Below are 6,000 nucleotides of genomic sequence, written 5' to 3'. Positions count from 1 at the left end.
AGAAGGTTGAAATAACGAAGCAACAGCGTTGCGCGTGATCGTTGAATAGATGGTGAAATAAAAATTGTGTTGGGCATTATAAATAAAATACTATAATTAAAACAATAAACTACGCCCTGTCTGCTGCAATAGATGGTGACAACTGAATTGATCTTGAGTTAATCGCGCGGGCACCGAATCGATGACAAAACTGGCCTCCACACCCCAGAAGATGCTGATAACTACCGCCATCCAGAAGGAGTGAAAAAATTGACAACTATCATACTTTGTGAAGATGGAATGGCAGCGAAAGCTGACAGTCAAAGCTCTCAAACGAAAAGCAAAGTGTTTCACATCCGCAGCGGGTCGACCTGAAGATAGTGCAATATCGGGCCGACCCGTGGCAAAGGTGAAGCAGGCGTTAAGCACTCCCCATACGTAGGTCGATCACGAAGATATTTCAATACCGGGCCCACCCGCGCCGGAGGTGAAGCAGGCGTTAAGCGCTCGCCATACAGGGATCCATCCCGAAGGTAGTGCAATGCCAGGCCGACCCGCGGTGGAGGTGAAGCAGGCATTAACAACACCCCATACGTAGGCCGATGCCGAAGATATTGCATTACCGGGCCCACCCGCGGCGGAGGTGAAGCAGGCGTAAGCGCTCTCCATACGTGGGCCCATCCCGAAGATTCCTAAGGGCGTGTTGTAGGTTCCCGAGTCCACAGGGGTATGTGCCATTGATCTTGGACCCATTTTACGCTATCATCAGGATCGGCCCACATGATGATTTTTTTTTTCTGTTAACGGACGCCGAAAAATACTACGGAAATTAGTCATACACTGATTTCGCTGTAAAAGGCAGCAAAATGTTGACCGCCAAGTAGATTGATTTGTCGGCGCTTTAGCAATGTGTGTGAGGGTGGTCGCGTGGGCGGGGGGGGGGTATGCCGCTTAATTTCGGGGAAGGGGCGCTCCCTCCCCCCCCCCCCTTGGGTAGTTGCCTGCCACAGATAACTAAGAAAGAAGAGTCAAATCTAGGCGTACTGAAGTGGCAAACGCTGGCAACGGCACAAAGTCATGTGCTAAAATCTGCCTCGTAAAGGTTACCCATGAGGCTCAGCCTGAGAAGACAGTCAGAGCATCCGCGATTCTTGACGACCAGAGTAATCGCTCGTTGGTTAAGCCAGAACTTCTCAACGATTTCAAAGCGAAGGCGACGCCTACGCAATACACGCTCCACACTTGCTCCGGCAGTACTGAAGTGGTTGGAAGAGTCGCTCATGGCTTTTTCGTGCGGAGCGTGTCAGGCGAAGTCAAGTTCCCTCTTCCGCCTCTCCTCGAGTGCAAGGCAATTCCAGAAAACAGAGATGAAATTCCAACACCTGACGCTGCACGGCACTACCCGCACTTGAAGTCTGTAGCAAATCACATTCCGCATCTTGCGGAGGGTGGAATACTGCTCCTCCTCGGCCGAGACATTCTAGCTCACAAGGTTCGTCACACAATCAACGGACCCCACGACGCACCGTATGCTCAGAAGCTCGACCTCGGATGGGTCATTGTCGGCGACGTTTGCGTTGATCGTACGCGGAAAACGGGCAGCGTCAATGTGTTCAAGACCCATGTGCTGGACAGCGGACGACCATCTCTTTTTGAGCCATGCTCAAGGCATTTCTTTGTAAGGGAGGCGCCGATTTTCTACGCTACGGATAAGGTCCCTAAAGATTTACAATTGGCAACAACATTGGATGGCACCCTGGCCCCGAATCTTTTCGAAACAAATAACGGAACTTGACAACCAGCGTGAGCTCTCCATGGAAAACAAGACATTGCTCAAGATAATGAATAGTGCATTCACCCAAGACAAATTAAACAATTGGGTTGCCCCTCTCCCCTTTCGCACACCGATAAGGCGGCTTCCGAACAACAGAGAACAAGCTCTGTCTCGTCTGCTCTCGCTACGGCGGACCCTGCGAAAAAATCCAGAAACAAGGGAACGTTTCGTGAACTTCATGAACGAGCTCTTCATCAAGGGTGATGCAGAGGAAGCTCCACCACTTCACGTGGACGAAGAATGCTGGTATCTGCCCATATTCGGCATTCAGCACCCCCAGAAGCCTGATTAAATCCGAGTAGCATTCGAATTCAGCGCTCAGCACGAAGGGGTATCTCTGAACAGCGTTCTCTTGACCGGCCCCGACCTGACGAACAACCTTGTGGGGATATTGAGACGCTTCCGGCAAGAACCAGTGGTGGTTACAGCAGACGTCCAGCAAATGTTCTACAGTTTCATGGTTCGCGAGGACCATCAGAACTACCCGAGGTTTCTCTAGTTTAAGGCCAATGATATCTCCAGAGAAATCATAAAGTGCCAAATTAAGGTCCACGTTTCCGGCAATAGCCCATCGTCGGCTGTTTCAGCGTATGGCCTTCGACGGACTGCCCAACAAGCTACCCCACGATTTGGTGAAGATGCCAGGAAGTTCACTGAAAGAGATTTCTACGTCGATGATGCGCTTAAGTCTCTTCCAGATCCCACAATCCTAACTCCGGCGACACTTTCAACCCCAAAACACGGAAGCGCATCTATAACAACTGCGCAGTTAGACACAAGTAACCTCTACAAACGGCATTGGCGTCTCGTGCAAAACCTGGCTGACGAGTTCTGGAAGCGCTGGCGCACAACGTATGTTACTACTTTGCAGCAACGCCAAAAATGGCAAGCAGCAAAACCCGACCTCAAAGAAGGCGACGTCGTTCTACTCAGAGATAAAGAAGCAACCCGCAACCACTGGCCCGTCGGAGTGATTACACGAAGCCTGCCCAGCGCATATAGAAGGGTGCGCAAGGTCAAGCTGAAAAGAGCCAAAGACGGGGTTGTGAAAACATTCTTCCGACCATCAACAGAAGTTGTGCGTTTGCTGTCACCGTGATATACTGGTGGCGTCTTAACAACGAAAGACACCAGACAGGGAGTGTTCTGAGCACATCGCGAATGCACGACCGGACTTTTCTTTCAAGAGGGAAGGGAGCCTTCCTTACTTTTATTGCTTTCTCTTTCATCGAACCCCCGCGGACTCCGAGCTGTGCGCGAGAGAAAGGACCCGCTACCTCCGTTCGGTTCCTGGAAGTGACCCAGTGACGACGCTTCGAGGTCTCGGGTGATGTTTCCCGGGCCTGGGGGACGGCGACGGGGATGGAAACCGCGGTTGGAAAAACTCGGGACGGGCAGACTAGCCCCACCCGCCCTAGAGACAGGACCACATTGTTTAAGGGCTCAAATTGAACGTTTTGTGTATTTTTGACTTGCTTTTTTGACCTTCTTAGTGCAATTAAAGTTTGTTTTAAATGTTCAACTGCGTTCGACCCATTATCTAGCTGGACAGCGGACGCTTTGATCCCGTCAAGTGCGATCCGCGGGGCCAGCATAGTGACAGACGGAACGGTGCTTGCCTGGCTCTCCGAGAATGATGCCAATCCGAAGTCACAATATAACGGCATTCCTATGCATGCCACAGCGCAGCAGCGCCAGATTCCCTCTAGGCAATATAGTGAGAAACTCTATGGGCCTGGGCGCGTCTCGAGCGCTAGTTCGCTTCCGTTCGCTAGCCAAATGGGCACCGCGATCGGATTTCCCCTCGTGCCGAAGGGCACGCGGTTCACATTCTCGTTGTGCGTGCGGGGCAGAACAGCGCGACCGGGCGTGCGAGTTCGGGTCGAGAGCACGGTCAGAAAGGTCAAGCACATCTCGGTGTTCTCTCGTCGTCGAGGCCGCCTCGTATGTCGGGGAATTACGGGGTAACGTGTCACAACCAGCCCAGGCAACACGAGGTTCGAGAGAAGCGGACGGCGGTGGGCTTTCGCTGCCAGTATGTTGCCCTGAATCCGCTTCGCATCGGAGGCTGTTACGATCGGCCGGCAGGTGTAGTGACCTTCGAACCCCTCCCAGCCCGCTGCGATGAGCCGCTTTGTAAGCCAATAACGCGCCTCCTTCGGACAGCCCAACTGCGCTAGCAAGGCTAGCCGCGTTTGGCGGACCGAGTATTGTTAGTTGGTTTGCTGTTGCCTTCACGGTCTAATGGCCGGAGCAAGATAGCTCCTGGAAAATGGTGTTTTACGTCGCTTTCTCACGCGCCCCAGTAATTGTCACAGTCGTTTGACAGACGCGGCGGCTAACTGCGGAGTCAGCTCTAGAATCAAGAGGCGCCATTTTGAGTCAAGCGCGACAACCCCTGCCTACGAGAACCCCCTCCGCTCGGTGTGTTCAGTGAAACAAAAGTGCGGACGTGAGTGTGTGAGCCCTCTCCCTTCAAAGGCGGGTTGACTACGACGACTTTGGACGCTCCGATTGGAAGAAGGTTGAACGGCAGTTTTACCTCACCTAGGCATCTAGGGAGGACAGAGGGTTTTTAAGCAGCCGTTTTCGGCTGCTCGGTGTGCTTCGTTTTCAGTCATGCTAGACTGATGAAATGTAACGTTCTCCCGTCTTTATGTAGATATTGTAAATAAATCCCGTACTCCTAGTTCTCGCGCAGGCTCGCGCAGCGGCCGCCAGGTACTCCCTGTCGATCCCTGCGTGGGAGACGCCCACTGCGCGCTGACGTGCGTCCTGCAGGACTCCTATTAAAGTTTTTCCAATCCAATCCTAGTTCTCGATGAGAGCAAGTTCCTCCTTTCAATCACGTCCCAAGCGTGCATGAGTTGGACGACGGTATGGGCCCGCTACCACATTTTTACATGCCCGACTACAACTCGTACAAGGCCAACTCGTTTAGGTCACGATAATGGGCGCTGCGAAGGTTGGATGGGCTTGATGAATGGTCCGCTCCACCTCGGCGTGAGATGCCAAAGGGTCAGCAAGAAGATAGAGCTCCTGCATAGCCCAGACATACTCGAGCAGAGATTCGTCGGGGGTGTCGGGTGAGAAGCTCGAGCTTGCGACGCATGCAGCGCTCATAGTCAGGAGGGAGGAATTCGCTGCGGAAAAGCGTCTTATGGTGTATCCACACGACGGACGGCTCCGCGCAAATCTGTGCCGCGGACGCTTATTCCGCCGCCCGTCCGGCTGCGAAGCACATCCAGACGACGGACGGACTGAGTAGACGACCGCGCCGGAAAAATAAAGATGGCGGCTACGCCCGAAGCAACTGCCGTCCGCCTCGAACCTGTCAAGTCGTCGTCGTCCACTGTGTGGCCCGTAACTTTCAAACTGAGGATTGTATTTGGTTTAAATTTGTGTCCAGAAGCTTCGTCAGCAATGTATTCGTGATGAGTGGACACCGTTTCCGAAAGCGATACTCAGATTCTCGGCGTGTAGGCTTAGAGTGGCTGTATTGGCTGAACATGGCCTCGAAGATGTTGCGGCGGCCCGAGCGGATCTCAGTGGCCGTAAGTTAATATAATTGCTTGTTTTTACTCACTCTAGATGGCGCCATCGGTGTAACAGAGACTTTGTCATAGGTGTTTTCACTCTGAATGAAAATGGAGATCGAAAGGAAACGGCGGTTGGCCGCAATGGCTGTTGTTTTGTCCGAATTGGACACGAGTGGTGTCAGCAGCGATGAAGCTGTTTCAGAAAGATCCCAAAGCCGCGCTCGTTGCCAGACTGTAGAGCATGCTAGGCTAAATCCGCAGCATTCGACCCCCAAAATCCGGATGCGAAAAATAGCTCGGCATTTTCCGTCCGTGGGGGTCGCGGACGACTCGCGGACGGCACAAATCCGTGACGCGTAGTCACGTGATGCGCAGTCCGTCGCGAAAAAGACGGATTTCGTCCGTCGTGTGGATCCACCATAAACTCCTCCATCTAACGAGATTGGTGGCCGACAAGTAGGTACCACCGTACCGCGTGGGCTGTTAGCGAGACGGGCAATATAGTGTTTAGCACCGCGCTGTCATCCAGCCGCATTGCCTGTTGATAGCGGTGCAGCGCCTCAAGGTACTCCGTAGCACTCGTGCGGTCCGAAAACCGCCGTACTCCGGGAGGAGTACCCGTAGGCCGCTTGGCATGCCCGGCTGAGG

The sequence above is a fragment of the Dermacentor andersoni genome, chromosome 10, assembly GCF_023375885.2.
Source record: "Dermacentor andersoni chromosome 10, qqDerAnde1_hic_scaffold, whole genome shotgun sequence".
NCBI classification, from domain to species: Eukaryota; Metazoa; Arthropoda; class Arachnida; order Ixodida; family Ixodidae; genus Dermacentor; species Dermacentor andersoni.
The sequence above is the reverse complement of the archived record's forward strand: the minus strand, read 5'-3'. Positions refer to the sequence as shown.